The sequence below is a fragment of the Chanodichthys erythropterus genome, chromosome 17 (assembly GCF_024489055.1).
Source record: "Chanodichthys erythropterus isolate Z2021 chromosome 17, ASM2448905v1, whole genome shotgun sequence".
NCBI classification, from domain to species: domain Eukaryota; kingdom Metazoa; phylum Chordata; class Actinopteri; order Cypriniformes; family Xenocyprididae; genus Chanodichthys; species Chanodichthys erythropterus.
The window spans coordinates 2066750-2078624 of NC_090237.1; the positions used below are offsets into that span (position 1 = coordinate 2066750).

Genomic DNA, 11875 nt, shown 5'->3' on the forward strand with positions numbered 1-11875 from the left:
AGAGTCACTGTCGTATCACTGCTGTTTGATGTTGGCTTTAGAAATACTTTCCATCAAGAGGATTAAGTTCATATAGCAGTAATTAACTGTTCAGAGGCAGGAGGAAAAAAAAAAGAAAAAAAGTAAAAGAATGTGAAGATTTAGATGTAAACTTTAATAGATCATCATATACAAAAATAAACCATACAAAATATTTTACAGAAATAAATGTTCAGTGAAATTATTTGCGTAATCTTTGTCGCCGCTCTGCTGGTAGACAAATTTACAACATCTGTCTCCTCTGTAGTCAGACTCTTTAATAAATCTTTTTTTCAACACTGTCTGTATTCTAATGTAGCTCCTTTTCCACCACCAGCTGATCCTGAGGAAACTTAACTGACGTTCAAATACAGAAAGTCCTACAATAAAACACACAGACAGTCACATATGAGTATGAGACATTACTGTGTCACATCACATCACGAGATCATTTCAGAAAAAACACAACAGAGATGTTATATATTCATATTACAGCCAGAGATATGAATGAAAAACTGCTAATAGATGAATAACAGTAAATGATCAACACATCTTAATCACTTACACACAGAGACACTGTAAGAGATAAAAACACTCATATATTCATAGATCATATTCACATCACAGAAATAAACGTATTAAAACAGTTTACATAGACTAAAGTGGAGCTGAATTATTATCTTATATTCTCCACACATAAGAGGCTGTTACTGAACTTCAATTTAAAGGCTTTACATAAAAATATACTCACAATAGTATAATGTCTCCAGTTTATAATGTTGATCATCCTTCAGATCAGAGAGCAATTTCTTTACTGATTCTCCTAGATTATTCCATATCAGATCCAGTTCTTTCAGGTGTGAGGGGTTTGATCTCAGAGCTGAAACCAGAGCAGCACAACCTTCATCTGTGACGCCACAATCGTTCAACCTGTAGAGAACAATGACACAGTTTGAATTGTAGTTCAAGTGTCTGTAGTTTGTTATTCACTCTGGTCTCAGATCAGGAGAGGAGATATAATGATAAGCATTGCCACATACTGAAACTGTCATGTGCTTCAGGACTGAACAAACACAGAGTTGAATGTGAGATATTGTTTCATAGTGATATAAGGATGGTTCTGACTGGAGAAACAGTCTCTTGCACCTCTAATACAATCCTTCAGGAGGACATTTGTTTCACAGGATCCACGTGTTTCCAATACATATCATTTATTATCTCTAGTGATCAAACACATAAAGAAAGAAATGTGAATATCAGAGAGATGATCTTACCTCAGTATCTCCAGTTTACAGTGAGGATCCTCCAGTACATCAGACAGCAGATTCACTGATTTTCCTATTTTATTCTCAGACAGACTCAGATGTCTCAGGTGTGAGGAGGGGTTTGATCTCAGAGCTGAAGCTAGAGCAGCACAACCTTCTTCTGTGACACCACAATATCTCAACCTGTAGAGAACAATGACACACTCTTCACTCTCTCAGTTCAGATCAGATCAGTTTAGCAGTGAATCCATTATTAAAGAGAAAGTACAAACTTAAAGCACAAATTAATGTTTGATGGATCATTAGACTGATCTAAATAGTAATGTACTTAGATCTATAATGTACTTAAAGTGCTCTATTTTCTTGCACTAATTTTGTACTTAATATACTAAAAGTCATCTTTAGTACTTCTTAAGATCATGTAAGTTTACTCAACTGTGCTATTTTGAGACAGAATGAAATATGAACTAAAATGTGCTTTTAACATAATATCTCTATTTAAAAAAAATGTATTTAGTTACCACTTGTAGTACACTATGGGTTGTACTATAATGTACTATAAGTAGTATCTAAATACATTTTTTAAATACTGAGATAGTATAATAAAAGCACAGTTTAGTTCATACTGTCTCAAAATAGCACAGTTGAGTACACTTAGATGTTCTTAAGAAGTACTAAAGATGACTTTTTAGTATATTAATAGAGCACTTTAAGTACATTATTGAAACGTACATTTTTTCACGTGAGAATGAGTAGATCATGTGTTCAATCATTTACAGCTCAATCAGCAGCAGAAAGAGGCTGAACACTTCAAATATACACAATTACATTGTGATTCATGTGATTGTCAAATATGACCTTACCACAGTATCTTCAGTTTACAGTGAGGATCCTGTAGTACATCAGACAGCAGATTCACTGATTTTCCTATTTTATTCCATGACAGATCCAGTTCTCTCATGTGTGAGGGGTTTGATCTCAGAGCTGAAGTCAGAGCAGCACAACCTTCATCTGTGACGCCACAATCACTCAACCCGAAGAGAGATGAAAATCAAATAGCATAATAAATAGTTAAACACAATCAAATAGCTATCCAACAACTTTCAATTCTTAGAAACTTAATTGTTCATCTCACAGTAAAGTTGAAATGTTAAGTTTTAGTCAAATTTAGGCTAAAGATCAAGTAAATGTTTAATCGTCCATCTGACTAATAGTATTAACATGTGTGACTCTTCAATGTTAACCACACATCAAATGTTTTAGGAGATTTGAGTTACTTGATAAATGAGCTGTTTCTCCAATTCTGTTTGGTCTTCGTTTCTTTTATGTCATTTATTTAAAAACAAATATTTAAATATTTAAATTCCTTCTTTATGTGCAAAAACATTCAACTGCTAAACCTGAATTATTTATTCATACACAAATTCTCTGACTTTGTTTGAATGTCTGAAGGAATTTTACATTGTCACGGTTTAGAAAACGCGTAAAAATACTGACCACTAAACTCTGGACAACATCTGCAGCACTGAAGATTTATGAACTTTTATCTTCTTAATGTTTTAACAGTGAAGTAATTGTTCTCAGTGATACTTACTGAACTGATCTGGATTCTTTCATCACGGGCAACAGCTTCTGAAAAACCTTTAGTTTTTCAGTTTTATTGTTTCTTACAACAAAATCATTAAGATCAAACTCATCCAGCTTCTTCTCTGATGTCAACAACACAAAAACTACAGCTGACCACTGAGATGAAGAGAGGTTGGCTTCTCTTATTCTTCCAGATGTCAGATACTGTTGTATTTCCTCCACTAGTGAATGATCACCCAGTTCATTCAGACAGTGGAACAGATTGATGGATTTCTCTGGAGAGTCAATGGTGCTGATCTTCTTCTTGATGAACTCAATGGTTTCCTCATTGCGGTCAGATCTGCTTCTTGTCTGTGTCATTAGTCCTTGTAGGAGAATCTGATGAGACTCCACTGACAGACCCAGAAGAAACCGCAGGAAAAGGTCCAGATGTCCATTTTTACACTGTAGAGCCTCATTCACAGCTCTCTGATGTAAGTCAGATAAAGTATATGTGAAAAACATTGAGAGGTCAGAGGACACACTAGACAAAACCTGTGAATAGTTCTTTATAAAAAAAGAGTTGCACATATAGAGCTGCTAGATGTTCCTGAATGCTCAGATGAACAAAGCAGAAGACTTTCCCCTGATACAAGCCCAACTCCTCTCTGAAGATCTGAGTGAACAATCCTGAGTACACTGATGCTTCTGTCACATCAATGCCACACTCTCTCAGGTCTTCCTCACAGAAGATCAGGTTTCCTTTCACAAGCTGCTGAAAAGCCACTTTCCCCAGTTTGAGGATCATGTCCTCATCTTTCACGTTCTTCTCATTGTCCTTCTCATGTTTGATGTTAGTCTGAATGAGCAGGAAGTGTGTGTACATTTGAGTGAGAGTCTTGGGAATCTCTCCACTCTCTGCTTCACTCAACATCTTCTCTAGAACAGTGGCTGAGATCCAGCAGAACACTGGGATGTGACACATAATAAAGAGGCTCCTTGATGACTTCAGGTGTGAGATGATCCTGTCGGCCAGACTCTGATCACTGATTCTCTTCCTGAAGTATTCCTCCTTCTGTGGGTCACTGAAGCCTCGTACCTCTGTCACTCGATGGACACACTCAGAGGGGACGAGATCAGCTGCTGCTGGTCTGGAGGTGATCCAGATGAGAGCAGAGGGAAGCAGATTCCCCACAATGAGGTTCGTCAGCAGCTCGTCCACTGAGGCTGATTCAGTCACATCACACAACTTCACATCGCTCTGAAAATCCAGAGACAGACGACACTCATCCAGACCATCAAAGATGAACAACACTTTATATCTGTCACTGGATATTTCCATTTCTTTTGTTTCAGGGAAAAAGACATGAAGAAGATCTGAAAGACTGAGTGTTTTGTCCTTCATCAAGTTGAGCTCTCTGAAAGGAAGTGGAAATATGAGCTGGACGTCCTGATTCTCTTTCCCTTCAGCCCAGTCCAGGATGAACTTCTGCACAGAGACTGTTTTTCCAATGCCAGCGACTCCATTTGTCAGCACAGTTCTGATGGGTTTGTCTTGTCCAGGTAAAGGTCTAAAGATGTCACTGCATTTGATCGGTGTGTCCTCTGTTTCTGCTCTCCTGGACTGTGTCTCAATCTGTCTCACCTCATGCTCATTATTGATCTCTCCACTTTCACTCTCTGTGATGTAGAGCTCTGTGTAGATCTCATTCAGGAGTGTTGGGTTTCCCTGCTTTGATATTCCCTCATACAAACACTCAAACTTCTTCCTCAGATTTGATCTCAATGTGTTGAGGACTTCATGGCTGTAAAATCAGAATACCACATTATTACATTCTGTATTATAAGACACTAAGCATATGTTTGGATTTATGAAATGTGTCAGTTACTAATAATATATTTGAGGAATATGTGATGATGCTCTGCAACAAAATCAACAAATTAAAACCCTACAATTTACCTGACACCAGGATACCTGCTTTCATCAAAGTCCTGTAGTTTATTCATAGACTGGTCATTCTTCTTACAGACAGGTTTTGTTACAGCTGATCTGGGTGGCAGGATTGGCCTTAAACATCATGAGTATCAGAGAATCAGGAATCAGACACTATGATATTATCGTAATAATTTTGGCAACAGTTGTTAATTAACTTTTTAACATTGCACTGTAATAAAAACAAACAACATTTTACTTTGTGGTCAATATCTGCTTGCTGTTTATAATTGAATAATTTTAATTTAATGTAAAGAAAAGCTTTACCTGAACATTATTGGATGATCCATAGACACGTCACTCTTCACAGACACACAGCTGGACTCTGGTTCTGATCTCTTCTGATGAATTGAACTATAACAGAGAAAGAAATAAGTGAATCCTTTGAATTACTAATATTCATTTATCATTAAAAAGACTTATGATATTTGTGTTTACGCCACGTTGATAAAAAACCTGAACTGAACTAAGCAATTTCATGTGTCTCTGCTTAATATCTAATATGAATACATCAGCATGAATGTATACAGTGTTACATTATAATTGTAACGAAGCGGGAGTCATGGTAAGATCCAAATGCAAGCTTTATTAAGAATGTCGTACAGGCAGGGTCAATCAGGAGCAGACGAGAACAGCAAGGGACAGGCAGAATCGTAATCAGGAAACAGGCAATGGTCAGGACAGGCAGCAACAGGTCAAGAAACAGGAACAGGCAGTGGCAGTAACGGTAACAGACAGGCAGACAGGAATAGTAATGCTCGGAAATGACACACGGGGTAATCAAGACTTCGCGATTGGATGGTGTGAGTGAGAGTCCTTTTATAGTCCAGGTAACAAGCTGCAGCTGGGTGTAGTGATTAGTGAGGAGTGTGTGCATGGCTGTATGTGGCGACAGGTTATTGGTGTAGAGTGAACATGTGACTGGCAGGGAGGATTGTGGGAAGTGTAGTCCGGGAACTGACAGGAACAGACGGTGATCGTGACATAATTTCCCCCTCCCGGAAGGCGCGTCCTCGCGCTGTAGATGGCACAACTGGGGAGGGGGGGTGGGTGCCCTGGAGACCTACAGGCAGGAGATACTGGATATGCAGGCGAGTATGGAGGTCTTCAGGGAAGGTCCAGGAACTCAAGCAGCCATGGCGGGTCAGGGGCCTCGGGAGGCCACGGCGGGTCAGGAGCCTCGGGCGGCCACGGCGGGTCAGGAGCCTCGGGCGGCCACGGCGGGTCAGGAAGCCATGGCGGGTCAGATGGCCTGGGCAGCCACGGTAGGTCGGGTGGTTCGGGCGGCCACGGTAGATCAGGTGGCTCGGGCGGCCACGGCAGGTCAGGTGGCTCGGGCAACCACGGCAGGTCAGGTGGCTCGGGCAACCACGGCAGGTCAGGTGGCTCGGGCAACCACGGCAGGTCAGGTGGCTCGGGCAACCACGGCAGGTCAGGTGGCTCGGGCAACCACGGCAGGTCAGGTGGCTCGGGCAACCACGGCAGGTCAGGTGGCTCGGGCAGCCGCAGCAATGAGTCCATAAATGGCCCTAGTGGGCTACAGTCCATAAATGGCCCTGACAGCAGTGGCTGGACAGGGTCCCCACCCACCAGCTCCCCACCCCTAGGTATACTGCCCCCCCCCCCAAAAAGTTCTTGGGGATTTCAGCGGGGCCCGTTGCAGGTTCGTGGGCAAGGAGTTCGGGTGGCACCGGCAGGGCCAGGCGTGTGGGTGAAGCTGGCAGGGCAAGACGCCTGAATGGCGCTGGCAGCGCAAGGAGTTTGAGCGGCGCTGGCAGGGCTGGAAGCTTGGGTGGCGCTGGCAGGGCTGGAAGCGTGGGTGGCGCTGGCAGGGCTGGAAGCGTGGGTGGCGCTGGCAGGGCTGGAAGCGTGGGTGGCGCTGGCAGGGCTGGAAGCGTGGGTGGCGCTGGCAGGGCTGGAAGCGTGGGTGGCGCTGGCAGGGCTGGAAGCGTGGGTGGCGCTGGCAGGGCTGGAAGCCTGGGTGGCGCTGGCAGGGCTGGAAGCCTGGGTGGCGCTGGCAGGGCTGGAAGCCTGGGTGGCGCTGGCAGGGCTGGAAGCCTGGGTGGCGCTGGCAGGGCTGGAAGCCTGGGTGGCGCTGGCAGGGCTGGAAGCCTGGGTGGCGCTGGCAGGGCTGGAAGCCTGGGTGGCGCTGGCAGGGCTGGAAGCCTGGGTGGCGCTGGCAGGGCTGGAAGCCTGGGTGGCGCTGGCAGGGCTGGAAGCTTGGGTGGCGCTGGCAGGGCGAGGAGCTCGGGTGGCGCCGGCAGGGCGAGGAGCTCAGGTGGCGCCGGCAGAGCATGATGCTTGGGCGGAGCAGGAGAGACCTCTGGAGTGGTCTTCAGGCCCACAGCGGCCTCTTGAACGGCGTCTGTGTCTTGAGGAGAGGAGGACGCCTTCTTCCTCCTCCTCCTCCTCTTCCTCCTCTGAGGGTGAGGCGATGGTTCACTGGTTGGAGTGGGTTCTGGAGTGGACTCAGTGGCTGGAACGCCCCCTGCATCCTTATGCATCGCAGGGGTGGCCATCTTGCCCGTGGGCACTGGCAAAGCAGCCATTTCGTCCATTGCGTCCAGAACGCTCGAGTCCATGGCTACCGGCGAACTTGAGGGCGTTGAAACAGATGCACTTGAGAGCGTTGCAACCGGCGCACTTGAGAGCGTTGAGAGCGTTGCAACCGGCGCACTTGAGAGCGTTGAGAGCGTTGCAACCGGCGGACTTGAGAGCGTTGCAACCGGCGGACTTGAGAGCGTTGCAACCGGCGGACTTGAGAGCGTTGCAACCGGCGGACTTGAGAGCGTTGCAACCGGCGGACTTGAGAGCGTTGCAACCGGCGGACTTGAGAGCGTTGCAACCGGCGGACTTGAGAGCGTTGCAACCGGCGGACTTGAGAGCGTTGCAACCGGCGGACTTGAGAGCGTTGCAACCGGCGGACTTGAGAGCGTTGCAACCGGCGGACTTGAGAGCGTTGCAACCGGCGGACTTGAGAGCGTTGCAACCGGCGGACTTGAGAGCGTTGCAACCGGCGGACTTGAGAGCGTTGCAACCGGCGGTGTTGAGAGCGTTGCAACCGGCGGACTTGAGAGCGTTGCAACCGGCGGACTTGAGAGCGTTGCAACCGGCGGACTTGAGAGCGTTGCAACCGGCGGACTTGAGAGCGTTGCAACCGGCGGACTTGAGAGCGTTGCAACCGGCGGGCTTGAGAGCGTTGCAACCGGCGGGCTTGAGAGCGTTGCAACCGGCGGGCTTGAGAGCGTTGCAACCGGCGGGCTTGAGAGCGTTGCAACCGGCGGGCTTGAGAGCGTTGCAACCGGCGGGCTTGAGAGCGTTGCAACCGGCGGGCTTGAGAGCGTTGCAACCGGCGGGCTTGAGAGCGTTGCAACCGGCGGGCTTGAGAGCGTTGCAACCGGCGGGCTTGAGAGCGTTGCAACCGGCGGGCTTGAGAGCGTTGCAACCGGCGGGCTTGAGAGCGTTGCAACCGGCGGGCTTGAGAGCGTTGCAACCGGCGGGCTTGAGAGCGTTGCAACCGGCGGGCTTGAGAGCGTTGCAACCGGCGGGCTTGAGAGCGTTGCAACCGGCGGGCTTGAGAGCGTTGCAACCGGCGGGCTTGAGGGTGAGGCGGCCTTGAGGGCGAGGCGGCCGGCGGGCTTGAGGGCGAGGCGGCCGGCGGGCTTGAGTGTGAAGCGGCCGGCTGATGCTTGGGAATTCCAGCCACTCGCGCCGACATCAGCTGTGAATCAGCCACACTGGAACGCAACCCTCTCCACTCCCAGACAGATCCAGAGCTGTGACGTGATTCAGCGGCGACGTGACTTTGCTCTGGGCGATCAACGAAGGCGTGACGTTGCTCTGGGCGATCAGCGGCGACGTGACATTGCTCTGGGTGATCAACGAAGGCGTGACGTTGCTCTGGGCTATCAGCGGCGACATGAACTGTTGCTGTTGTGATGATAGCCGCCATCTTGTGCGTGTTACCTGGCGTGGCGGCCATTACGGGACTCACCATTGTGTCGCATTCCTCCACGACACCCACAGTAAATGGAGAGCCAACAGTCAACAATGCATAGTCCATAAAGCTGCTAAGTGATGAACGCGGTCCCTCTCGTCTTAATTTATTCTGGAGAGGCTGGTTGACGCCATCACAAAAAAAGTCAATCAGTGCATAGTCCGGAAGATCAGAGAGGTAAGCAATGTTTAGATACTCCTGCACATATTCCTCCAACGATCGCGTGCCTTGCGAACTCCAAAATAGCAATTGATTAATGTCCATACCGTAATGAGATCCTCCGGGAAAGCTGCTGGATCTTGGTGGCGGCGAAGTCTTCTGTAACGAAGCGGGAGTCATGGTAAGATCCAAATGCAAGCTTTATTAAGAATGTCGTACAGGCAGGGTCAATCAGGAGCAGACGAGAACAGCAAGGGACAGGCAGAATCGTAATCAGGAAACAGGCAATGGTCAGGACAGGCAGCAACGGGTCAAGAAACAGGAACAGGCAGTGGCAGTAACGGTAACGGTAACGGTAACAGACAGGCAGACAGGAATAGTAATGCTCGGAAATGACACACAGGGTAATCAAGACTTCGCGATTGGATGGTGTGAGTGAGAGTCCTTTTATAGTCCAGGTAAAAAGCTGCAGCTGGGTGTAGTGATTAGTGAGGAGTGTGTGCATGGCTGTATGTGGCAACAGGTTATTGGTGTAGAGTGAACATGTGACTGGCAGGGAGGATTGTGGGAAGTGTAGTCTGGGAACTGACAGGAACAGACGGTGATCGTGACAATAATATCTGAGCTCTGGTTCTGAACTTCTGCTGAAATAATGTAACTGTAACAGAACAGATTTAATCCTTTATGAAGATCATTTTTTTATAATGTCCTAAAAATTGTTCATGAAAAAAAAAAAAAAAAAACCTTAATGAAGATCCTTTATGGTCTTACTGTTTTAATAAAATTCTCACTTTTAACTTTAAAACACACAAACACAAACAAAACTCTTTCTCTGGAGACTTTCGTCTCAAAGTACCTGCATCCTGGAGAAAAATCTTCATCTCTGGATGTTTGTTTGTCATCCATGATGAATCTGAACAGCTGAAACAGAATCTGATCTTCACTGACTCTGGATGGAAATGACAAACAAACAATAATTCAGCTGAACGGATCCTGAGAGTCAGACTAACAGGATCATGAGATGCGGCATTCAATTAACACAAAATGTTAGTCATATATTATTACCACAAAGAGAGAAAAAAACATGAAATAACAATGAAACCATGTTAATTTAAAATAAAAAGTAAAATATCAAATATATTTCAAATAATTACTTACCTCCTTTAGAGAAAATATTAATACGGAAAACGAAAAAAAAGCGTCTCGAGACCTGAACACTCACCTTGATCAACATAAAGATTAAAAAACCTCCTCCACCTTTTCTTTCAAGTAGCTACAAGTTAAATCATTGCTTAGCTTTTCTAAAGGTTACAATAAACATTTAATTCTTCATATAGAATCGATTCTGGCTGTTTAAATGGCGAGACATGAACTCTGAACATTTACTTTTATTTGTGAAGCACTCAGTCTCAAGCCTGTTAATGATTACAGTCATTCGCTTGATCATTCAAATCAATCATTCAAATGACTTTTGTTTTAACATAGAGAATAGCTGCAAGAGGACTTTACCGGGTTTCAAGCACCAAAGGTTCATGTAGATGATACGGTAATATTGTTGTAATGTAATATGGGTTATTAAGTGCTTCTTTATGGAAATATTCTTGGTGGGCTATTAATAGAGACAATGTCGTCTCTTAATTTTATTTTGGACAGCAAAGCAGTACATTCAATCATGTTGTTCAATCTCATTATGGTGTAAGAAAATGAAGGTAGACTAAACATTTAATGATCTTTAAGTATTCTGGTGATCACAGATTTCTGTGCAAACCAAATATATTTTGTGAAACTATAGGCCTAATGAATTTCTATGCATTTATGTAGTTTTTTTGTGATGCTTGGACACAACTACATATATCTTATGTGCACAAAGTCCAGATGTCACAAAAATAAAAAGTATATTAAAAATGCATAGAAATTGTTTGTCTTCTTGCCACACTGATCACAGCTGAATGGTTTTTCATGACAGTGCAGATGAGGATTTATCCTGTCTGCAATACTCTTTCCACACCTTGAATGATAAAAGAAAATATTTTGTTCATGGTTTTTTTTTCTCCACATGAGGACATGTGTGAGGCTTCTTTTTGAGTGCTGTGGGGCTTAATGCAGCATTTCTGTGTGAAACATTTTCACAAGTGGCTTTTTAGGCTTTTTAAGGCTTTGCACTTTAATTTTTTTTTTTTTTTTTGTTAGTGATTTCTTTTTCTTTTCTGAGGAGGATGTACACATCCCAGACAGATCTTCTCACTTTCTTTCTTCAATGTGATAAATGTATGTTTTTGAACCCTCCTTATGAAACATGATGAAGATTTGTCTTTATTTAGCTCATCTTTAGTTTATTTGTTTTTAGTTTGGTAGTTTAGTTTTAACTTCACATCACTATTTATTAGACTAAAATAAAGTTTTAAAATTGGCAGTGCACAGATTTCTTACAGATTATTAATGTATTTCTTTGTTCACATCTTAACAATGAGGCTTTTCGGTTAAAGAAATATGTAGAATAAACGCAAGAATAAAAAAAACAAATGTATGAATGTAATGCAATACTTGTTTTGCTGCTCCCCAAAATGAAAGGAAAATATCTCTTCTAATTCTGATATCTCATAACTGTAAAAACAACTTTATCTGAACAATAAAGTAAAAACAACTTTTTCTGAACAACAGAGAGAAAACAACTTTTCCAAACAATAGTTGAAAACATTTTCATTTTCAGAATCTCAGATTATGTATTTTATCAATGAGAGTGACTCGATGTTTGCGGCTCCTCATCACTATGAATATGTATGTGTTTGTTTAAGTGGCTCTTTTGTGTGAAACTCTTTCTGCGAGCAGCTGAATGGTTTTTCTCCAGTGTGAATTCTTTGGTGATTTGTCAATTGA

The 11875-nt window shown here is 44.3% G+C and overlaps 1 pseudogene; it reads right to left on the reverse strand.

The window, feature by feature from the left end:
• Positions 1-291: 291 nt before the first annotated feature.
• Positions 292-7424, reverse strand: LOC137005170 (NACHT, LRR and PYD domains-containing protein 3-like; annotated as a pseudogene).
• Between the last annotated feature and the right edge of the window lie 4451 nt (positions 7425-11875).